Source organism: Brassica napus, chromosome C4, assembly GCF_020379485.1.
Source record: "Brassica napus cultivar Da-Ae chromosome C4, Da-Ae, whole genome shotgun sequence".
NCBI classification, from domain to species: domain Eukaryota; kingdom Viridiplantae; phylum Streptophyta; class Magnoliopsida; order Brassicales; family Brassicaceae; genus Brassica; species Brassica napus.
Window position 1 is genome coordinate 7,269,592 of NC_063447.1, and position 27,244 is coordinate 7,296,835.

Genomic DNA, 27,244 nt, shown 5'->3' on the forward strand with positions numbered 1-27,244 from the left:
CATGAGAACAGAAAGAACGATACCAAGAGCTGAGATTGGTCCTTCCAACGGGGATCAACTTTCGGACCTTGTTCCCTCTTGCACCATTCTCTTCGCCCCCACCTTATTTTTGCGGCCTTTCCTATTTCTTTGATTTATTTTCTTTTATTAAAATATTACTATTCTTACCATAAAGTTCTTTATTTTCTTCTCAACCAATTTTTACTTATGATTCCATGTGCTTAATAACATTTTTCTCTTCATTTCAAGTGATTTATTAGCATATCCCACTACTAAATGGTCTATATTGTGTATTAGTAAGTGAAGCCAAAATGTGACTGTATCTAGAGTATTTTCTCTTGATGATTTTGTTACATCGGAATGAAGATTACTTGTGAGATTATCATTATTTCAAAATAGCATCCCAGTTATCTGAGAGAAAATTATGTCTAACAAAAAAATTATTTGCAAAACCTGAAAGCACAAACCCTGATCTGGTGTGTATACGTACTGATTTTGGCACATATTTTCAAGAAAAAACAAGCCATAGTAACTTTTTGTACATGTCGCCACATCATTTGAAAGTAGTATTCGATTGTCACACGAATCCTTACTGGATTCCACTACAGCATTGATGGCCAAACGTTTTTGAAGACTGGTACTTACTACAAGACTAATAATCATTTAATTCAGCTATTTTAGTTAAAGAAGTCAAGATTTTTGTTTTTTCTAAAACACAAAGAGTGTAAGAAACGTGTACAATATAAAAACATTTTTCACAAAATTTCCTTCAAAATGAGAAGATGAGAAATTCAGACTAGTACTTTACCATTCGAAAATAAAGTAGTTTGTCGACAAGGAAGAGTGCAGAAAAATGATTTTAGTTTGGAAAATTGTTTTTGTGTGCATGTGATTTATCTGAAACGACACCAAGAAACAAACATCTTATCATTTTCTCGTGCTTTACGGATTGTTGAATTGGCTTTTGAGTGGTTTTAATGAATATATTTTGTTTGAGCGATTTGAAGAAGTCAACAAAAGCTTTGAATCTATTGTAGATTCTCAATCGATCACCTGTACTGTGGGTAATGGCCTAATGGGACTGCAACATGACACAATTAAACTTACAATGGTTTTCCAAATTTTCAAGGATTTTACTTTACCATTCTTTAACCGATTATTAACCTCTAATTTATATAAACAATGAATTCATGAGACATGCAGCATGATTTAATATGTTATTAAGGTGTCAATTGTACTTTTCCTTCGTTATATGCCGTGACTTAAAACCTTATAATCAAACCTTTGAAATATCTAAATTTCAGCTTACTCTTTATTTAAATCATGATACAGAATGAGTGATTAAAAGATTTTAGAAATATGAAAAGAAGGAAGAGACGTGTAAGGCTTCGAAGATATCAAGGACGATATCATGTTCAAGGTGCTGTCGATTTTGCAAGATTTGGTTGATGAACTAATGATGATATTAGATCTTTGAGATCGGACGACATGAAACATTTATCTTAATCGAATCAATTTTGTTTAGGAATTAGGATATTGTTTTTTACTAGAGCTCAAGAATGTGATGTCTTGCTAATAATTAATCTGAGTACATGTATAATATATATAGAGTGTTTTATACATAATGATCTAATACAATAATAATTATTCGACTTTGGTTAAAATAATAAGTTTTATATCATTTTCATTATTGACATATATATATAACTAAAAATTACTTGATACAAAATAACGAATTAGATAAAATAATTAAATTAACTATGTGTTGACAAAACGCCAAAAACCCAAACTAGCCGAAGAAAAAAGTGTGGACTTTCATCAGAAAATAATCAGTGAAAAGCAGTATGCTCGATCTCAGAAATACATGTTATTTGTTGTCTGTATTCTATTAAAATAGAAGTCACAACTTCACTTGATATGTGACTTTTTTAAATGGACCTTTCCTAGGAAATTATATTTCATTTTTATCTTAATAACATTTATCAATTATTAATGAATCAATAATATATCAGTTTTTACCTCATAACAACTCTATCCTATAAACCGGTTCGTTTTGTGTAACAGATTGACGTCAGTAACAATCTCCTAATATATACTACATACAAATTAAACGATACAAGTAGCACATTAAAGAAATCAAAAATCTGTCATCATGAGTGAACTCCTAACGATACCAAGACTTTGTAACATATATGAAATTTGTAACATTGTCGAGCTCTCTAATGATCCATAGTTTATCATCTTGAAAAAGTTATTATAACAGCAATATTGAATCACCTAATAAATACATACAAAACCATTCTCAATGAATCACCTTAAAGATTTTAAAATCTGCCATTATTAAACCCATAGCTGGAGCAACATGATAAATTCGGTGCTACTGGTATATATATTGATTTCTTTTATTTAATGGATTCAAATTTTAAAATATAATACATATGAAATATAACTATTCCATTCCATTTGTAATTAGAGAGTTTAGAAACTGAATATTTCTGTGTTCTTATTAATGATCAAAGGGATTCCTTTATATAAGGATTACAAGATAAAGATAAATAGAAAGTATCCAAAACCTAAACTCATTAGGATTAGGAAAACTATTAATACATAATAATGGAAAGATTACATCTACTAGGAAAAGGAAAAAGTTTCCTTTTCTCCAAGCTTTTTGGCCGCCATTCTCTCTCCTGAAGTCGGCTTTCTCTCTCCTCTCTGTAGGCTTCGGCCATCTCTCCATCTTCTAGGTATTGGGCCGGTCTCGGTCCGGGCCTGGTTAATGGCAATCCACTCCATGATTTATAACACTCTCCCTTGGATGCCATAACCATACATGATTTGTAGTACGCTTCATGTTCCCTCATTAAAACCTTATCAGGAAAACCCAGTGGGACAAAACCATGATGAAGGAAAAAGAGTACAACACGCACTACTCCCCCTGATGTGAACCTCAGTGTAGGTTCTACATTCTACGCATCTTGTGCGTGATATTTCTTGTATGTATAGGATGGGAAGTAATCGGTCAGTTTCATTACTAAGCCGTAACTAGACCACTTCGACCTCTTAGGTCGTTTCTCATGTCTTTTGACATCGAGTGTCCCGGTAAAGCATATGTGCTAAGCAATGTGAATCACATTGTCCTCGGAGATCACTATTGGGTCTTTGCAAATCGTGTTTGCATATGTCCATAGTCTAGACGTGATCGTATACTCTTAACTCTTTACTATGGTCGGATAAACCAAGTACTCATGGACAATGTACTAAACATGGTTATCATGAACCTATGTCTCGGTGTGGCCGATCCATGTCTGGATCATAGACCTCGTCTATACATGTCCACTACTTGTCTCATGAGTGTTCAAGATCAATGATCATTGATGTGAGTTTATAATCTCTTATTATGGCTCTGTGGCCCAACACTCTTCATGTATCTCACATGTGGACATCGATATTTCTTGCTTTAGGCAGTACCATATCTATCTCGGATATTGTAGTCCTTTATCCATCTCTTGATGGTGTCTCATGACCTCTGTTGCTGTGGATTATATCGCACACTGAAATATATATTATTAGGTCATAGATCTCGGCTCTTACAAGCTTATGGACTACAATAAATTTGTATCCGGTTGATCTTTTGTCTCTACTAGCCCGTAATCAAGAAGAAGGGCTAGACGCCTTTTAGTCTTAAAAGCCGGACACGTCCAGTATAAGAGCCAGACATTCTTTGCTGAAGAGCCGGACGCCCTTAGACGGACAGAGTCGGACATCTTTAGTTTGAAGGGCCGGGGCCAGACTCTTTTGGTCTGACACCCACATAGATTTATTCTATGCCTACTAACCTCTTTTAGGTTTAGTATAATCACAAGAAATTTCAAATATATAGACTGTATTGGATTGTCTTTTATACAACTCCAAGATCAATGATCATGCGTGTTCAATTTCTTTTACATACTATATGCAGCTGCTTTTGTTTCAGTCCATGAATCAGCTTAGGAACGAAGCTGTTCTTTCATCTTATCCAGTGATCCATATGCTGCTTACTACATCATTTGTATCCAATATCTTTCTTATGACCAGACTATTTTCAATTTCGAAAATCTGTAGCAGCATCCACCACATAGGAGTTTATCTCCTTATAATCTGTTCCTTTGATCTCTGTGAGTACCTTGTGTAACAAGCTATGATCTAATGCTGTTTAGTAGGAAGACATGAACACTCTAGACCTCGTGATCATGTGCCTTCTCTCACGGTATATTTACCTCACAAGATCCATCTATTTAACTGGTTTATCAGATGGCGTTTCTGTATATGTATATGGCCAATACGCCCATCTCTCTTTTAGATACTTTGAACCTCCACGTTTTATCTTTTTTAATCTCTATGATCTTTTATGATTGTATGAGTACTCTTTCGTGGGTTCATGATCCTCGTTCATCTCTTTATGTTCAAGTGTTATTCTCTTATGCATCTTTTATATAATACTCTTTATGTGTGTGTGTGTCGACACTTTCATGTGGTTTCATTATGTTCCAGACATGATCTGATAACTTTGAGATTTCATTATCCAGGACCTTTGTTACCTAGTAGCTTGGCGTCCACATGGTTTAGTACCTTAGATGTGTAGCTGCGCAGTCTTTTCTCAATGTCTGGTATGGTTTCTCTTATAATCTCGGATCTGTATTCTATGCACCATTTTTCTATCTGAGATTCCTTTTTCTTATGGAACACTTGGTCTATCTTGTATAGACTCTATATCAACTTGATTATGTCTCTTCTAGGACATTCATTTGGTGCTAAGCTGGTTAGTCATTTCTCGGGTCAGTGTCTGGCATTTCGATTAGCTTCTCTATTAGCTAACTTTATATAATCTTTCTTTGCCAAGACAATGATGGTTAAAACCATTCATGCTTTTAACATTCTTTATCCAGCTAATAATCTTTCTCCTTTAATATTGAATATCCGGATTCATTTGTTTCATGCAATCCGTACCTGGCCACTATTTTAATCACCCATGTTTTGGCTCTCGGTCCTTTTGATTTCGTGGAGAAAGTCCTATTTTTTTTATATATTCCCAATCCTCTTCTGAGATTCCATCTTAGACGGCATATGTATGTATGTGGTGGTTTATTCAAAATCTCTTAAGATGGTGTATGTCTGGTTTTATGACCTGTATTCAATCTGAGATGGGAATATCTATGCTCACTTATATGGCTTGATGCATATGATCATATTATCATTCTATACATGTAAAACATAATGTCTCCAAGCTTATAGACTTTAGAATCTTAGTCTTATAGATAATGGCTTACATGGCCGAACCTTTTATAGGTAATGGCTTACTTGGCTGAACCTTTTATAGGTAATGGTTTACGTGTGCGGCCAAGTCACGGCCGAGCCGTTTATTCTCATGGTCTCTTTAGCTGGATAATGGCCTCTTTGGTTTGGCCGTTTGTATCATGGCCTCTACGGCCGAGGAATGGTCCTTTATGGCCGAGTAATGACCGAGCCATATAACATGGTGTCTTAGACCATAGTGGTATACGAACTTGTAGTATTGATCATGGGTTTATCCTCTCTCCCCCTCATGACCATACTATAAGGTCGTGGTGCTTGGGACAATTAAGCCTAATGAGTTTCCCTTTGTGTACATGTTTCACAACGTGAGATCTTTTACGGGATAACTCTGTGCCTTTTCAATCTTTGCATCAAGTTTAGACTTTAGGATGGCTAATCCTATCATGCAATATAGTGTAAAATTTCGTGGTGTTATCTCAATATGGTTACCACATCTCTTGCCTCCTTATCATACTGATCTGTAGCATAGTTTTGATCAGTAGAGATCATAGGTATAGTCTCGACCACTTTCTTATAAGGTCTTAGGCGTTTTTCTTCTTAAAATCTAAAGGAACTTGTTTCCTTCCTTACCCATTGTTTCTACTTGGAAACCATACATTATAACTTCAATGGGTCACATGTTCTTTTGGGTGTGTATAATGCCTTTTAAGGCAATGCCTTAGCCATAGTTTCTTTACTATGCTTACTATACCCATTCATGATTTCTTACTTGGTTTTATGCCCTTTAGGCAAATCTTTAAAATCATTTATATGTTCAAGTAAGATCAGGCAAGATATAATCAAAACAAACTCTTTTATATATATATAAAAATCGTGAACCATCAAGTAGGTTAAAAGCAAATCACAAAACAAAAACTTAAAATAAAATTATCATGTAGAGATTTTTTTTAGTTAAATAGATAAGCCGGCCTGTCCATCTATTGCATTGGACACGGCTGCCTTGGATTCATCTTGATCCATTTCCGCATGATATTTCATCTCACTGCTTTTCTTTAGTACCTTGTCATTCTCAATCACCGTTAGGCAAGAGATCAGGTCATTGTAAGTGGTAGAACCTCTTTCTATGTAGATATGTTTTGACAACAAATCTTCTGGATGGAATGTGGAGTATGTCTTGAATAGACAATCATTACCTGTTACCTCTTCTCCACATAATCTCAGTTGGTACACGACCCTGGACAAGGCAAAGTGAAACTCGGTTACTGTCTCAAAGTCTTGGAATTTGAGACTCATCCATTCATGTTTGACCTTTGGTAATAATACCATAGTGTATCTGGACTTTAATTATGTCCAAAGGTCACGAGGATTCTCAATATGTAGATACTGATTTCTCAGTTCCTTAGTGAGATGATGGCGCATTATTGTAATGGCTCTTAACTTTTCACTTCTAGTTGCATAATCACCCTGAATGATACTCCTTACGAGTCCTCTTGATTTCAGGGTAACAGAAGTGTTCATTGCCCATTCTAGATAATTATCTCTAGACAGATTTAGAATGACATAATCCATGGGTTCAAATCTCGGCATCTGAAATCATATTATCAATCAATTCATTGATTTAGAATTCTTGCAACCAATTTAAAAAATCAGTGCATATGATTTCATAAGTTTGTCTATGATGCTTAGGCCATATGGCTTTGCATTGTGATGTTTATACCTCACGGCCATTATAAGATACAAGGATCTTAAGGATCGGATCATGATGCAATCCGGTTTATATAACCATCCGGATACTAGGCCACACGGTCACTTTGATGTTCACTAAGCCACACAGCTTTTAATCAATCAAGGGCACAAGGCCGCAAGTATGAACAATGTATTAGGCCACACGGCCATATACAAAACGAGATCTAGATGCATTCAATCCTATTTCTTAGTTGCATATCTATTAGGTTTTAGATTTAAATAATCTAGCAACCTAACTCTCATTCAATATGTAAATTCTTTATCTTTCAAGCTTTAAGAAATGAGAGATTTAAGGTTTCAAGGCCTTTAGGAATTTTAAATTCGAGATTAGGGTTTTAGTTTAAACAAGATTCAGATTCAAGTTTTAAAACAATCCTAATCATAGCTCTAGGCGATCAATCAAACACTCAAGTTTCAAATCAAAATTAAAACTGATTTTCCAAAATTAGGGTTTTAGGAGATTTCGAAAACTTTTATCTTTGATCAAGGAGATTTGATTTGAGATTCAAAAACCTTTAAGGTTCTGATTTTAATTGATCAATGGATCAATCTCGTTTTTAGGTTTAGATCGAACTTATAGAGCTTCGATTTACTCATAGGGGATTGATCTATTTAACCTATGGATTTTAGTTTTAGAGATTATCTTTTAGGGTTTCAATCTTTACAAAACAACCAAATTCGATTCTTGTTTTCAGATTTCGAATTACCTTTATTTTGTAGGGTTGAACTGGACCACCAAAGTCAGATGAACCTCTAGTTGCACACGGATGCGAGCTGACTCCTTAACGGGTCGCAAGCTGGGACGGGACGCGAGCTGTCTGGAACGGTCTTGCATCTGGTCACGGATGTGTGCTGAGGTAGTCAGACGCGATCGGGATGCGTCTTCTTCTTATCTAGTTCGCGAGCTGCTGCCTTTGCATGCGGCTGATCTTAATTGCGAGCTGGCTGTGATGCGAACGTGGGCTGGCTCTGTTGTGAACAGGAAGCTGGAATGTCTAGGATCAGGAACACTTAAGGGCTTTAGCTGATCGGGTGTTTGCAAGCCGGAACGCAAGCAAGAACAATTTAGGGTTCTTCGGGATTAGATCTTTGCACCAACTCTTCTTAGCTCATGAAATAGAAACAAGGAGTATTAGATTACATGAACACCATAATCTGAACAAGATATCATCAAACAACTAAGGTATGATAAACTTATCTTTTACAGGATTTGAATTTGGCTAGAAAATCTTGTTGGTTCGGATTAGAGTTCCAAAAGACCAAGACGGCGCCGTGTATTTTTCCAGCGAGTGAGGGCGCGTCTGAGATCGGATCGACGAACGGTTTGCGCTGATGGATTCTTCTCGTCAAGAGCTTCAATTTGATATGTGGCCCGTCGTCTGGTATCTCAGGGTTGGAGAGATCGATCGATTTTAAGTCGTGCCTGGATTAGGGTTTATGTGTGACGGATTTTAGGTTAGGTTTTGTCTCAGGGTTTTGGAGTATATCGTGCTGATAACGTGTTGTAATTAGAGAGTTTAGAAACTGAATATTTATGTGTTCTTATTAATGATCAATGGGGTTCCTTTATATAAGGATTACAAGATAAAGATAAATAGAAAGTATTCAAAACCTAAACTCATTAGGATTATGAAAACTACTAATACATAATAATGGAAAGATTACATCTACTAGGAAAAGGAAAGGGTTTCCTTTTCTCCAAGCTTTTTGGCCGCCATTCTCTCTCCTGAAGTCGGCTCTCTCTCTCTCCTCTCTCTAGGCTTCGGCCATCTCTCCATCTTATAGGTATTGGGCCGGTCTCGGTCCGGGTCTGGTTAATGGCAATCCACTCCATGATTTATAACAATCCCTACATACTTGCTATACTATAGATTTTGTAACCGTAGTGAGTAACAAAAGATCTTTACTTTGATTTTATATTTATCATAATTTATATGAATAACAATTAGAGATCATAATAATGATCTAGCATCAAATCTTTGTTATAAATATTGCTAACGTGTTAGATAATATAATATGTTAAAATATTTTACGAATACCAGCCCAGTTCACAAATTTTGTTATCACAAAAATATGCCACATTTATTAAAAAAATAATAATTATACATATTCCCTTTTATTTTTCAAAACTAAATCTGATTTTTCTACACCTTTTACCGATTTTTTCAGTCAAATATTTAGCATACTGGATTTATTAACAATGTAAGAAAATTATGTATTTAAATAGAAATAAAAAATTAAAATATATTATTACAAAAATAGGTTCTACTAATATTTTTTTAAAAACATATATAATAAAAAAATATTTCAATAAAATTAAGAACATTTTTCATATAAATTTAAACTTTATAATAAAACCCGCACGGTCGTGCTGGTCCAAACCTAGTTTTATGTTTAAGACTTAAGAGCAATCTCCCATGATCAGACATTTGATACTCTAAAGAAAACAATCATTCTCAGATTAATTTATGTTTATAGTTTTATTAAATAATCTTCGTAATACATTATACTAGTAAGGTATAAACAATCCACAAATAAGCTAAAGACAAAACCTCGTAAACTGATAGAAAACTAGTGGAATAATAAAGTGATTCGCTAAATCCCTAGAAGATTTTTCTACGTGTACTTTCAACAAATTAACAAACTATATCAGGTGCGAAAATGACAGCAGCATGACGTGGTCAATCTACATACATAAGGAACGATTCATTGTGAAATATGCTGACAGAACTATTTAAGAATCGAGATTAAGAAAAATAAAAGAAGTAGTTTCCCGTTATTCGGCCTTAACTTCGGAGAGTAATTTGCAAATGAATCCAATTCAATATACTTTTAAGAGAAATTGCACTCTATATACTAGGGGTGTTCAATCCGGATATCGGTTCGGTTTAAGTTTGGTTTTTTTCGGTTTTCGGTATTTCGGTTAGTAAAATATAACTACTATTCTAAATCCATATTTACTTCGGTTCGGTTCGGTTTATATACCGTCGGTTTTCGCTTTATTCGGTTTTATACCAAAAAACATAATTATTTAGTTTGATATCATATAAAATGAATTTTAGAGTCATATTGTCAACACAGTCATTTATTAAAAAATATATTACATGTTCAAATAAATGAACGAAAAAGTAAAAATGCTTCTACCATCAAATAAAATAATTAAATCTATAATTAAAATCAGAACCTGAAATTTTGAAAATAAAAATATGAATCAAAACAGAAACATGAAAGAAAATTTTTTCCACTCTTCCATATTTAGTGTTCATTAAAGTCATGCTTTTTCGATTGAACACGAAACTCTGTTTGTTTATAGATAAGAAAAAAGTTATGAAAATTTTTAATTAATTATTTTCTATCAAATTTATAATCTTCATATTAATTTAGTGAATACTAAAATAAAGCAAAAAGATAAAAAAAAACTTAAAAATAAGATGTCTGAATTGCGATGTATTGTTATTTAATTAATGTTCAATTGTTTTACAAATTGTTTTTTATTACTATAACATTATGGTAATAGTTATTAACACAAATTTAACTTATATAACAAATAGATATTCATGTATTGTTATAAAATAGATACATATTTACATGTTTCTACTTTTAGTCGGTTTTGTTTGGTTTATTCGGTTTAATCGGTTATATACCAAACCATATCTAAATCCTACGGTTTTTATAAAATTATATCCATTCGGTTTATATGGTCTATACCAAAACCAAACCATATTGTCTATTTCGGTTCGGTTTGGTACGGTTTGGTTTTACCATATTGAATAGCCCTACTATATACAATAAAAAAAACATAAATACACTAACTAAAACTCAAACTCTCGACCTTTTTTATTTCTCTCTGCTTTCTTTCTAAAAATCTAATTTTTTATTTATTTTTGGTAATTTGACAAATAAACCTTTTTTTAATACGAAGGAACACGTGTTTAATAGTTAAAAAAAAAACAGAACCTGCGTTTAACTACTAGTAGAAAACTCCACATCATTATTTAGAATACTAAGCTGTCCTGCCATATTCTTTTAGCTTTTCAGATGTACATAGCTCTATAAGCGTGTCCCAGATATATTTTAGTATTTCCACGTACCAAATTTGCTTATAAAGTTCGATAAAGATGACCATTTTTTTCAAGATGATAGATCTAGTCAACAAAATGGCTCAAAATGAGGTGAAATTTCTGATGATATTGTCTGATATGTTGTTAAAATGGATGATGACTCAGAAACATGTTTAGTTCAAAGGGGCTCCATGTTGCACTACATTAACATGAAACTAATGCGGTAAACTAAAATCATGAGTCGGCATAATAATACATTTAGACCAAGCATGAAGCACTTGTGATAATTGTACCTTACAACTTTAAGAATCTCGTTTTGACCTCTTCCTACGCTTTTAGTTACGAGTTAGTAAGGAAAACATAGAATAAGTGTAACGTAGCACATATTTTATTATTTATAGCAGCAGTAAACATTCATACATAACATTAATCATTTTGTCAACAATCAAAAATCATTTCTAGGCACACATGATTGTGACAAAAAGTACAAATGATTGGATATCATTTATAAAGTTATGTTAATTTTCTTACTAACCTAAAATATAACTCTTAAAAGAGTTTAAAAATTTATGCTAATTAACTCAAATGTCCATAAAATTATCAAAAAGCTTTCGTCTAATCTTCTTATAATAATTTAAAGCTAAATTTAAATTTTCATTAAAAACCAAAAAGCGTTAGTCTGGTTTAGAGAATAATATGTATAACTAATTGAAAACATATGTAATTCATTCTTTAAATGATATGGTGTGTCGGTTAATGATAGAGGCCTATAAGGCTATAAACTAACATGAGTTTGGCTTTCATTGAAAATTGCTATATTTATGGAACGGTGATGATTTTTGATGACGTGTTGTAGGCTGGGAGTAAAGGACGTGAGATTTGATTCAGACTCACGATTGTTGATTAATGCCATCAACGGCAAGGACCCTCTGTTGGAGATCTACGGAGTGGTGGAGGATATTCACATTCTGTCTAACGCTTTTGATGTGGTTAGTTTTGCTTGGTTGTCGCGAGAGAGAAATGGTGAGGCTGATATGTTAGCCAAGAATGCTTTAAGTTTGTATGAACAAGGGGTGGTTGTGGCTACCTTAATGCCCCCCACCAAACTAATTTATGAATGAATGTGTTTTGTGACAAAAAAAAAAAAAAATGGAACGGTGAAAATTATGTATCGACACGATCATGTAGATGGAATAATAATAATCATGTAGAAAATGATATGTTAGTTAGTTTAGTTCCATTTTGCAACGATATCGGTTTTCAAAAACACTAAAACAAAAAGAGTATGCGGTTCTAACTTCTACTTGAAACATTACAAACAGAACATTTTTGTTTGGACAATTCGTTTTCATCCTTTTATTCTACCGATGTTCTGATCTTTCACCATTTTACCATGTAAAAATGAAAAACTTTTGTGTAAGCTTCTAGAATTGTTATCTTTTTGGAAGTTCTGTAATAATTACTGACTGAACAAAAGGGAAACATTCGCAAGCTTCCGTGTTGGATATATAAGACCAAGTGATCATCATTGAAGTATTACGTAAAAGAAGTGGTTCTATTATTTTTTTTGGGACAAAGAGTGGTTCTTAATAACAATTCTGGTCTTCGTAAGTTTAAAATCTTTGAGTTTTTCCCTTTTGGGTTGCCTAGTTTTGACTTTTGAGTATGTACCCCTGCCAATACCAACAAGTACATAACATTTTCTGAATTAATAAATTTGGTATCTTTATATGCCTTTTCTCAGAAAAACTTGGTATCTTTATCGCACCCATGATTATACGCTCCTTGCTGATAAACAAACCAAAGGCAATGATATGAACAATGATTCACCAAAAGAAAAATAGAACTGCAGAAATTAATGCCCACTGATCAGACTAATATCAAGACACAAAGCTGCATATGAATACATAATTTTGGATTATTAATGTCAGATTCCTAACCTTCGTCGTTCGTCTTAGACTATCTATGATGGTTTTAACAATTCAACATTTTTTTTTTTTTAACATTCCACATCATCTTGTTTCTTTTCCACCTAATTATTCAATACCCACTTCATATTTAATCTCTACAATAGTTTGTTTGATAAAATTCAACATTTTTCTCCACCACTTTAATTTATATTTTTATTCTTTACTATAATAACTACATATTAATAATATTTTTGATTGTAACTACAATATAAATTATCTAATTAATTATTATTTTCAAAATTTATTTCTCACAAAGACAAATTTATTTTTTGCTTCCAAATTAAATGAAACAAATGTCTATTTATAAAGCTTTAAAAATGATGAAACATTATTTTTGGAATTTATTCATAACAAAGAGAAATCGTTTTATATATATATATATCCAAATTAAATTAAAAAAAATTCTATTTATAGAGCTTTAAAATGACGAAATTTGACATAGAAGTTAAAAATAATATTTTACTATCATATGATTGATTCTAAATAATTGGGGTGAAAAAAATAAATAAAAAGAGATGTCTAACCAATTAGAAAACAACACGTTCATAACTACTTTTTTTAAAAATCATTTTTCTTTGATCCAACCAATTAGTGACATATGTCATTTTTGTCATTCTCTCATGTATTTCAACTAGTTGAATTTCTTCAACAAGGTTGAATCCACATGTATTACTCACTTTATTCAACATCCTTATTGTAGGGATCCAACACCTCCATTATTCATAGTCTTATATTTCATCACATGTAGGCGAACAAAATAAATAAGTCGAAAATATTTTTTAATCTCCACTACTCCAACGTAGATAATTTCTGTGGTCACCCAATATTTTTGTTTTCCACTAAAAGATAAAATAAAAATAGTTATATATATATTTGGGTAGTAACAGTAAATTACTAAATGCTTTATTTGTAAAAACTACTCAGTCGGTTTTATCACTACCAGCGACTTTACTATTTATTTTTTTGCTTAAAAAAGATGAATAGTAAAATCGCTGGTATTTATAGAACCACCGAGTAATTTTTACAAATAAAGCATATAATAAAAACAATGAATAGTAAAAACACTGATATTGATAGGATCGATCGAGTGGTGGAGGTACCACCAAGGCACCAAATGCCAGTTGTGGCTTGCAACCAGGGTTCGACGTGCTTGAGAAAAATAATTGATACCCAAAGACTATTGTCGATTGGCTTTCTAAGGAAACATAGCCCCCATGCAATATGGTTTGGCCAGGGAAGTAAAATAATTGATTTTTAATTCTTATGTGAGCTAGTATAAAATAACATTGGTTTTCCCATATTTAAAAAATAAATTAAACAATATTTATCTTTATTTACTTATTTTTGTTTTCACTTGTTTAGTTTAAGGAATACACCCGCGTTACTATCAGCTGGGGTTAAGGCTTAGGTGTGTATATAAATGCGAATATGATTTCGAGATTTATATGTGTCCCATGCAGTGGCGGAGCCAAGAAAATCTTCTAGAGGGGTCAATTTCATCATTATACATATATTACATGGGTCAATTGGTAACATTTCTCAGTTTTCTTTCCAAAATTCAAGTAAAATTTTCTGTTTATAAAAATTGACATGGGTCATGTGACCCCCCTACCAAAGAGCTGCTTCCGCCACTGGTCCCATGTATTTCTGAACCAATATGTGCTTAGTTTATTATTGTTCCTTCATATTATATGAACTTCACTGCATGATTTTTTATCCGGCCTGAGTTTTTGGAAGCTGGAAATGATTTTCAATAAAAAAATTGATAAACAATTCTTTTTTTTTTTGCAAATTTGAAGATCAACGTATAACTTGTTTTTTTGCAAATTATAATAGATTGTTAGAATCTAACCGTCGTTATGAAATGATTGGGTTTTTTTCCACAAGCTGAAGTAACCCTCTCCCATGAAGTCCATGACACTTTTCCATAAAAAAGGAGATTTTTCTTCGTAAATTGTTATCTGGTGTTACTGCCGGACGCATTCGGTTTCACGGAAAGAAATGGCTGTGTCAGACTGTCGTGTTAGATGATAAATAGAAAGAACGCACGCATATGTAACCATCCACGTTATAACTTTTGATTTAATGGATTTTACAAAACAGTATGGTCTTGGTCTCTTGGATGACCACAGAATTAAAGGCATGGTTGGTGTTTATACAATAAGCCATGTAAGCATATAAAAGAACAGAGTTTAGATTAATTGATATTGTATGCCTAAGAAGTATGCCTAATAATTTTTAAAAGCACCAGCCATTTACTTCTATAGTAGTGCCATTCACTGATATTCTATGTTACTTTCCAAAATTTAGCTATATAGTATCCCTTGTATATTAATTGTGAAACATTACAACTTCTTTTTATATACACATGTCATCACTAGGATGATTCTTAAAATCATTAGAAAAATAGGTTGGTTCATCTAATTATATAATAAGTTTTTTACTAAACTAACCATAAATTCATTATTAATGTTCTTTATTATTTTCTTAAATAAAAGTTACAGAATTATCTAATGTGGCTAAAGTATATATGACAATTAATGATTTTGAATAATAAAGATTTGATAAGAAAATAGTGTATCTTTTTTCATATTTGTTTCATTTTAAAATATTAAAATAAATTAAACAAACATAGTAACCATATAATAAAAAATTAGATTTTTCTGTATATGTTATATTTTGAATTTTTAAAAAGGACTATAAATTACTAAACCTTTTAAAAGTCTCACATTCAAATTTTGTGATCCATGGTTTAAAATTTTTGTTATGACAAAATACAGATGATTACAAAATCATATAAGTAAAAAGTCTAATCTAATTAATTATTAAAAAAAATTAAATATATAAATATTTTAGTCTCAAAATTTTGTTTTGAACATTTTTTTGATAAAGCTTTGAACGAATATTAACAACTTATTTCTTAAGAAAATTATAAATTACTAAAACTATTAATCCCACAATGAAAATTTTGTTATCAGTAATTTAAAGTTTTTGCTATTAAAGATACAAATGATAAAAAAATAATATAAGTAGAAAGCATCATTTAATAGACATTACTATTAAAAATATACTATGTATGTTAATATCATTTAAATTTTAATTACATATCCTATCAAATAGAAAAAAAAATTATTTTTTGGATTAATAAAATTGATTTATATGTTCACACTAATTTAATTATATACGTAATAGTTACTAACTTTTAACTATTTAATATATATTTATTATTTCATAATATGTAAAAACATAAAATACATAAAATAATTTTTATATATAATGTTCAATCCGTGCAAGGTGCGGGTCTTAGGCCCCATAATTTTTAGTTAATATTTAGGCCCCATTTTATATATAAAATGCATTAGTTAGTGTTATATATATGTTAGTATGTATATAAAGAGTTTGATTGTATACAGGGCCGGGCCTGAATAGAAGCCAGTAAAGCATGTGCTTTAGGGCCGGAGACAATAAATATTTGTTGGGGCCAAAAATTACTGAAATCTCATGTAGCTCTACTGGTATAAGCGGCTGATACCACAGTTACATACCATGGTTCGAACCTTCATTGATGCATTATTTAGTATTTTTGCGAATTTTAAAATTTAAAGGGCCAAAAAATAATTTTGGCTTGTGGGCCAACAATTTGTATATATCTTTTTTTTTAGATTTTAGTTTCGATTCTCTTTTTAGATTTCAGTTATAAACATAGTCACTATATCTTCCATTTTAGTTTTCTGTGAACATATTGAAATCTTATACGAAGAGATCATTTGAAAAAAAAATTTGCCTTAAATGTTGTCAAAAGAAAAAAATTGCCTTAGGCCTCTAAAAACGTTCGCACCGCACTGAACCTAGTAATTATTATTTATAAAACAAACCCCGCTTTAAGGTCATAAACAGAATTAAAACAGCTATACGGAGATAACAAAACAAAAACTAAAAAGAGTGTAAAATTTCAACAAAAGACCCTTTGAATTACTAGTTGGATTCATGTGCATCAGGCCACCACCTTTCGTTTTCTAATAAATTCCTATCCAACTCACAAAAAATCATATAATTACACACGTTAGAATTTTAAACAAAAGCTATTTCTTAATGTTTTTCCTAATATTATTTTATATGATAAGGTCTAATGTTTTATTTATGGGTGTATCCAGAGAAAAGGAAATAAACCTAACCACGAGCTGGGCTTAATTTTGCAAAGTTACGAGAATTAAACAGCGATTTGGAAAAGATATTCCTTTGGTTAGTTAAATATCCATTGCAGAGGGGCGTAAAAGAAGGATCATTAAAACAAAAGTGGTGTTGTGTGTAATGTTAATTGTGTAGGGTCAAGATAATAATTAACAACAAAATAATATTAAGAAGTTTAAATAAACATCATTATGAAGAAAAAAAATTGAAATGAAGAAAAGTGTTTCTCATCGAGAATAAATGTGCTCTTTCATCTTTTAGTAGTAGGTAAGTGGGGACTACATATTTATAATCCACATATGTTCAAAGTTTTAGTACTAATAATTTTAGTCGTTTCTTTTTTTTAGAGTCTTTGCGACAAGGATTAAGATAAATTTAGTAAAAAAAGATAATCACGAGGAATAAAATCAAAATTAACCAATTATCTAAAAATTGAGGTTAACTACTCTAAATGAGTGTTAGTAACATATAGTGGCATTGTGTGTGATGTTAATTGTGTAGGGTCAGATGATATTAACACTAAACATGAACTACACCACACCTCTACCTCTTCTTAGAAGATTTGTTCGAATTTTTCCATTATCCGATATACAAAAAATAGTGACGTTCTAGTGATAAAATATGAAAATTTTCTCTGAAAGCAATTTCTATTGGAAACTTGTTTACTCAAATGTGATTAGTTAAATTGGTAGTAATTACACTAATTAGATTTACTAAAAACGTGTTGAGTGGATTATTCTATAGAATATGTTTTCATTTTTAAGAATGAGTTGAGTGGAACATTTTTGGATTACCTCCGTATTAGAAAAAGTTAGGCCTTGGTATTCAAAGATATTTCATATTAGGCCTTTCATATTATAAGTTTCTACTTGTATAATTTAATGATGATAAATTTCATAATTTTATTTAGCTTGCATAAATGCAATGAATCAATATATTTTTGTATAAAAATTACATTTTAGAAAAATACATTTTTGTATATATTCACGAGTTACACTGTACGTACATTGTATCTTCCATTAAAATTATTAAAATTTCTAGAATTTATACCTTATCTTCGCTTTGGAATCTATATATTTGACGTTATCTCAAATTGACCCCACTAAACCCACAAGTAACCTTTGAGGGCCCATTCGACTATAACACAACAAATGATTTGACATCAGAAATTACCTAATCACCATCATATTTCCATATCATCTTGGTTGAATGTCAAAGGTTGTTTTCGGACTTTTTTTTTTTTTTTTTTTTTTTTTTTTTTTTTTTTTTTTGTAGACTAGGATGGGTTCGGGCCTTCGGCCTTAATCCCACCCCAGGCCCGGGGCCGGCCGGCGCTGATACCGATAACATGGCGTAAAGCACCCCTCCCCATGGGAATCGAACTAGGGGTGCAATGGAACCTACTCCAAGCACTAAACCACTAGCCCAACGCACCTTGGGTTGTTTTCGGACTTCGTGGACAGACTTTAACGACTTGAGAAGAACTGAAACCAAACATTCAGGGAAAGGATGAACGACAGAAGACGAAGGAAGAGTCAAAATCACAGCACATGGCTATCGCGTGGTATTTATTGAGAGCTCATTAATACTTATTTTATTATCATGCACATTCATTCCGGTTTTGGATTAAGTTAGCCACAATGTATTGATTTCATTCTGAATATTCATTATAAAGTTTAGAATTACACATGAACGTCGCGTAGTATTTTTATGGAGAGCTAACAAATATTTTCATATCATGTACATTCATTCCGGTTTTGGTTAAAGTTAATCACAATGTGTTGATATCATTCTGAATATTGATTAGAAAGTTCAGAATTACACAAGACAATTAACCATTGAGTTTTTTGTTACTGAACAAGTGTGATGTTGTTACTTGTTATGAAGACATTTTCATATTGTTTAAAAGTGTCAAAAACTTGAAAGAATGAAATATTGCTAAACTAAAAGTATTTTGTAGATATGAGAAAAATAAATAGAGAGGCCCTAATCTACTTTTTTTTTATTATCAATTACGGACTCATACTGAATATGTGAACCACACTGGGAGATCCTGATCCATGTGAACGTCGAAAGACAGTTGTTTCCTGACACTGCGTGCTAGACTATCCGCCTTTGAGTTTTGCGTCTTTGGTACATAGATGATCTCTGATCTAATGAAACTTTCTCTCAGGGTCTTGATATCTTCCAAATAATTTGCAAATGCTGGTCATTCTTATGGTTCTAAAACCATCTTCACCAACTGAGAACAATCTGTTGCAAACGTAACCTGAAATTGACGTAAGTTTTTCATACATTCCATTGCCCATAATAGAGTTTCTATCTCCGCATGCAGAGGAGTGAGACAAGCCCGGACATTCCTCTCCCCCAAGAGCCTATCAAAACCTTCTAAAGTACTGAACCAATTTTGTCCTGAGAAAATATCATTTTCTTTCCGAGAGCCATCTGTAAAGCACCATCTTCCTGAAATTGATGGATGGGTTGTAGGCTCGACCGGTAATACTATCCTGTTTTCCCTTAGTACCTATGAGAGGCCCTAATCTACTTTCTTAGTTGATTTTGTCTTTCCGCTCCGATTAGATTCTGTTTAGTATTGCACGAGTGGATTGGACAGGAGGTGGCAGACAATGAATGGAAAAGATAAGAGCCTGTGCTTCTGGCTTAAATAGACTTTTGATTTTTTTCCACATGCTACTTTATTAGCTACTTTTTAATTTGTCTTGTATTTTTATTATTTAAAATTTGTCAGAAGAGTTTTGTTCTTTATTTTCCTTTTCAGCAAAGGACTTTTAAACTATTGCTAAATATCGATCCGTGCGATTACACGGATGTTTATTTTCAGATTTAATCATATATTTAAATGTTAATATAACTATTTCAAATACAATAATTTAATATAATTTTATAGTTTATATTTTGTAGTGAATCAATTGTTTAAAACTGTCATATGTATTTGTTGCTTTTTATTATATATCTACATTATTGTATTTGCATTTAGTTATTAAAAAATTAATATATGAATGAAACAACATATTTAAAAATTATTACTTAATACTTAATGCTGACAAAAAAAAAAATTATTACTTAATTTAGGCTAAATTATGACATGATTTTCAAAGCTAGATTTTCTTTTATCAATATTTTTACTTTTATTCATTTTAGATAATATATTATTGTATATAAAAAATCTTAATTTTATACATATATTATATAGTTTGCTAATGTTAAGTCATTTTGTAATCATATTATATTTTTAACATGAATTTTTTTATATTTATGAAAAGTAAAATTTATGAATTTAATATAAATTTATCATTTTTAGTTCAATATAATAATTTTATTTTAACATGATTGATTATGATTATAAAATAGATAAAAATAGGATAGAGTTTTTTTCATTTTATAAACAATAATTGAATATATTAATGCATAATAATAGTTCATTGCTAATTACAAAATTAGTAAAAATATTTACATAAACTTATTGAAAATTAAAATATCGTTAAAGTATTTATCAACAGATTTTTTAGAATACTTTTTAAATATATATATATATATATATATTAAATGAAAATATATTATGATTAAAGTAGTTACAAATATTTATATTATTAGCTTTAATGAAATATATGTTGATTTTTTATACATGTATTATATAGTTTGCTAATGTTAACTCGTCTTATCAACGTATTATATTTTTGCCCATAAATATTTATAGTTATAAAAATAAGTTATATATAAATTTATTAGTTTAATATAATTTTACCATATTTAGCTCAATATAATAATTTTTAATACAATTGATTATGGTTATATAATAGATAAAAAATATGATAGATTTTTTTATTTTTATTTTATAAACGATAACTAAATATATTAATGTATAATAATATTTCAAAACTAATTACGAAATTAGTGAAAATATTTATATATAATTTTTGAAAATTAAGATCTTGTTAAAATCTTTTCAAACAGATTTGTTAGATTTAAAAAAATATATATTTTATATTTAAAATTAAACGATATCAAAAGATATTATGATTAAAGTAGTTCAAAGATTCTATGTGTTATTAGTTTTAATAAAATTTTTAAATGATGGTCCAAATTAAAAAAAAATAACAAATGAAAGAAGTCATAACTTCTATTTGAATAGAATATATTTTTAGGCATTCATTTTATAAAATCAAATTGAAAGCTGGCCACATTCATTGCTATTAGCAAATACTCTATCCGTTTCAGAAATATATATATTTTAGGTTTTTCACACTTATTAAAAAACTTATTAGATTTTAGTTACCGCATTATTTTTCGTTATCAACTATTTCTCACAACTTTTAACCAGTAAAATTTTTATAAACACTATTATGTTTTTTGAAGTTTACAATTTACAATTAATTTATGCATTGAAAATGTAAAACATATACTCCATCTGTTCCACAATATAAGATGTTTTGGAGAAGTTTTGATGTTTCAAAATATAAGATATTTTGATATTTTTAATATATTTTAACTTTATTGAAAATTGGTCAATCAATTACGTTTTACTGCATTATTTAAGATTAATTAACTAATGTTTAATTTATATTATTTAATAATACCATCTTTTAAAAAGTAAGTTTATTAATTCTTGTGCTTTCAGGCAAAACATCTTGTATTAAGGATAGGATGGTGTATTTTTTTGAAATAATTTTTTTTTAAAATATAGATTTTTTGAAACGAGGCAGCACTAATTAATTATCTCTGTCGCAAACTGTTGGAAAGCCCAAGAAGTTTAAGAAAACCTAAAAGGCTGAGCTATAGCAGCATGGATGTCCAAAAGCTTCATTATGACATTTTCTACATAAAAAATGTAACAAGATGCAACTTGTGGAATCTACAATCTTCAAAACAAGTGAAAGTGAATAAGTAAATTTAGCTCAGTAGCTGAAGCAATCAAATAACTACGGTTGAGTATGGGGATCACGTTGACGATGAGTTTGAAGTTATATTATAAGCGAGTCTTGAGAATTGGTAGATAGTCAGCGACATTGTCCCCAACTTTTGGAACCAGGAACTCGTACCGGTTTATAACTATTTATAAATCAACTTATAAATTTATATGCCTAGAATCTCATGTCAATACTGAAATAAACTTAAATCTTAGAGTTTCGAATATAGTACCGGAAGGATGAATAAATCAAAGTCGAGATTTCTAACACTCCAAACGTCGTGCCTCTACTGGTATCCACACGCACACAAACTGGATCGATACGGGATGCTAGTGCCGTTGAGATCAAATCTCAAAAGTCCAATAAACTATTCGTTGGTACTAGGGTTTATGAATGAAAAGCGACTGGAAAGTTCATCATATAACATGCATATATATATATACTAGGGTAAGCCCGCCCTTCGGGCGGGATGTAAAAAAAAAATATTTAATTTATTTTCAATTTGTGAAAATTATCTTAAAATATATTTATTATTCGGTATTATTAATTTTGTTAAAAATCATAAGGAGTAGTCCATTTGATGTTGTTTTTCTGTAAATTTTATCATTTTTTAAACTTGTCTGTTGTAAAAATAAATTTCATTGTTTTTTGCTTAACACTGTTTATATGTATGTTTATATTATGTGTGAATTGTTATTCGGATCGTTGCTATACATTATATTTTTCGTCAAACTTATTTGTTATAAAAAATATTTTCATTAATTTGTGAATAACCTTTTAGTTTCACTTTTTTGCACACTGATTTAGGGATGTTTTAAAAAATAAATAATATTATAATTTTTCATAAATAATATAATAGTATTTTACAAGACAATTATTTTGTAACATGTTGTATTAAAATATTTTGATACAATAATTTGGATTCAAAATTTAGCTGTTCATGTATATTTCAAATAAAATTTATTAACGAATCATATTTTCGTGACATTTTAGAAAGGAAATAGTTTCCAAAGATACAAATATTTTGATTTTATTTCAATTCATGCATTATCGATTTTGATTTTTTTTAAAGTAAGATAAAATTAAATATATACATGTGTAATATATCAACTTCTTGCATAAGAATACTTTCAAACATTTTAGATAAGAGTACTTGAAACCTTTTTGTATTATATTTTTTAAAATTAAATTTAAATTAGATTTATCAATAATTTTAAATATGTAGTTTGTTTGTAAATATTTACTTGGTTGTGACTTTATAAATTTTGAACATTTTTCGATGAATAGAAATTAATTATTTTTAAATATATAAGATATATTAATTTAAAATTTACATATTAGAAAGTGAATACAGACCTCCTAGGTTACAAAAGTGAGATTATTCGCTTACTTCATTAGCCTACCTACGTTACAAATTTCAATCAATTAAAAGTGTACCAAAAGAATGAAGATGGTCCTTGAAGAAGTATTCAGAGGCAAGGAAAGATAGACTATCGTAACAGATTGAAGGAAAGGAATAAATGTCTTATGAGGGGAAAAGGAAAAGAACTGAGATTGTAAACGGAAGTTGAAATTAACAATAGTCAACATTCTCATCACACAATTATTTACACAATTGCAGATTGCAAGCGATGCCTTTGGTCCCAATTAATGACCTTTTGGCTACAATAAAAGGAATCAACATCTTTCCATCAAAATTTTTTAAAATTTTTTCTAACATAATATGCAAGCTTTTCTGTAAACCCTGAAGTTTCATTCCTATAATACTGATTTCCCTTTAATCGTTTAGCATTCATCAAAATTTATCACCAAAATTTATCAAGTTATATACATATGTTCATGTGTGATCATAGCTAGTTACACACATCCGATCAACTAATAGAGAGCTATAGTACAATCAACAACCAAGACAGCTTTGCTTCGCTTACAACCTGACAAAAACCCATAAAATCAGACTTTAGCTGCAATCGCATGTTTGGTTTTAACCACCCACTGAACCACTTCTTGTGCCCCTCTTTATCAGATAGTAATCTGAAATATAAAAAAATTGATCTGCCATTCTTCCCGTTACCACACTCCATCCAGTGTTAGCCTCACTCATCATATACAATGCGCGTTATGTTCTCTGTCTTGAACAAATTACAGTTCGCATCTCTGGCTGTTGCGTCGTTACTGCGCATTGAAGAATTATTATCATTATTATGACTATTGTTCTGGAAATATAAAGGGTTGGGAAAACACAAACGTAAACGCCACAAAGAAAGGACATGGACAAAGGAAGTTCACTTCAATAAATACCTTTAAAAGAGTAAGGGGAAATATGTTTATAGTAATGAAACGTTCACATTCAGATAGAGCAATAGAAAGGTGCATTGCCTTTCATCACATCAACTGAAACTTTTCCCATACTAAACCAAAGTCACCAAATGGAGTTAGGACCGAGAAAATATACTCATATCCAAGGTCTATCTTAACCATACTAAACAAAAGTCTCCAAAAGCTCTGTCCCTATGCTCTCTGTATTACATGTTACCAAGCCACATGCTCAGTTAGATTGAAATAATATGGACCACAAAAGAATCTAAGAACAATGCGTAAGTGGAATGATTCTAAACTACACAATTCTACACACGGTACATGCTCCTATAAAAATTACAAATAGCCTTTTTCTTCCTTTAGATGCTATTTTTTTTTCTCATGCATCAGTTCATCATTTCCACAGAGGCTTTATCGCCACAACTTAAAAAACGAACCAGATAACTGTGATACAAAATGGGATCAAACATTTCAGTGTAGCTATTTACATAATGTACAACATAATCAGAAATGTAGAAGGGAAAATCAGAATCAGATCAAACCAACTAATACAGAGCTATTAAGATTTGTGACATCATATCATGGACACATGTTTACTTGAAGACGAATATGGAGGTTCATATTCAGAGAAAGAAACAAACCATGATCCATGTCTCTTTGAGTCCTATTCATGATCCTTTGCGGAAGACTGCACATTCCATTCAGTCAATTCACTCTCAGTCACAAACTTGTTGGCTTGTAAATTTCCAAGAAATCAAACATATGAACATAAGGCTGAAAGATCTAAAACTTAAAACATATCAAAATTCAATATTTTCCATCTCAGTCAAAGTTATCGTGTAGCATAAAGATGATGTCGTGAAATCTGCAGTATAACATATAAGTCACGTTTGCGAAAACATCAAATGCAGATTAAACAAATGTTATAACATTACAACCAAACAAACATGCAAATTTTGTGTTCTTGATTTAATTATCAGATTAAAGTTTTCAATTCTAAACCGTGAAATGTGTAAATAAGATGTGAGGAACAGATCGAGAAGAAAACGACCTACACTCTTTGTAGCGAATCAAAAATCCATACCATAGTTCATCATCCACCATTATTGAAAACGAAAGGAAGCACAAACTAGCTTCGCTTTCTCTAAACTCTGTCGCTGCAAAATACGTAAATGCATCTTGTTCTGTTCACCGTAGTCACTGCTGATTCTCCACCGTTCTTCGCGTTCCGTGATTCCCAGAAACGCATGTGATGCGTCATCCCGAGGATTTCATCCCGAGGTGTGGGAAGAAGGTAATTAGAAAACGTAGTGGGAAGGAAAATGTAAATGGCGAGTTCAGATGATGATGTTCAAGGAAATAAAGGCTTTCCTTTTATAAGAGAAGAGACACCGCCTCGCAGAAGAATAAGGAGAATGATAAAGGAGGTGAATCAATTAGGAGACACGTTTTCGTTTATCTGAAGAGAAGACATAACGTCATAGATGTATCAGAGATCGATGAAGAAGACTCTTTGTTTATTTTGTGGAAGAAGAAGACCAAACCCTGAAAATCTTGTGGCTGGTCTCGCTGAATAAAGAAACAGAAGCCCAACACGCGATAAGCGTTGAAAGCCCATCAAAACTCCCGTTCAAATAAAACGCCGAGTTTCGCTATTGAGTGACACGTGTCAGCCAGAGAGAGCTCAACTTATCTATGTGGCAGAGGACGTGGCGCAAGGAGAAGGGATGCAACTATACTTTATATAAATAGATATGGGGATGGGGGGGAGTGACGTTGACCTACACTACGGTCTAATAATTGGGCTGGGCCAATTAATTAGTTTCCTCCCATCGTAACCCATTATATATATATATATATAAATGTGCATTTATAAGATTCCATATATCATATGATTATTCATAAATCCAACATTGATTTTAATCTAAATTAAAACCAACTATCATTGATCCAATTTGCTTAGGTGTGTGACCATGTAGGATCATATAATATTAATAATGAATTTTAAATTCATAGATTATAAGCTGGTTCTAGCAAAACATTATAACCACCTAATATTATACGATTGTCAACCTCGACACTACGACTTTAACAAGAGTAAGTGCAAATGATTTTAGGACATTCCCAACAATCTCCCACTTGTACTAGAATCATCTATTCTCATAATCCCTTTATCTCTATATCCCGATCTCAACATAAGGCAAGAGCTAGTGTCATCCTTATTAAGCTAGATCACGTTTATCGAACTCCGATTTATACTGATCAAACAAACAACTGACATTCACCTCGTTTGAGCATGGCCATGCATTTCTCAGTATCAAATCTTCGATAGGCCCAGAGATATTTATCTCCCGTTATATGGGAGGGATAAATCCCATCTTGTTCCATCCCTGCTCTTTACAAACTTCATAGAACACCTAATCAATGCCTTTATAATCACCAGTTACGACTGACGTTTGACAAGGTTAAAGCGAACTAATCCATAAATAAAGAATCATGACGAACTCAGGTCTAAGGACTATACTCTATAGTCGTAATGAGAAACTCTTATGACACTCATATAACAATCTTGTAGAGTTCTCATAGCGGGTCAGTCCGATCATGTGTTCTCTAACACATATCGACATATCCATGTGATTGACTTCAATACCACATATTGAATGACTCCATAAAACTTAGTCATCAATCACCTCACATACTAGCCATTCATGGTCATTAATGTCCCACGTTAACAACCTTG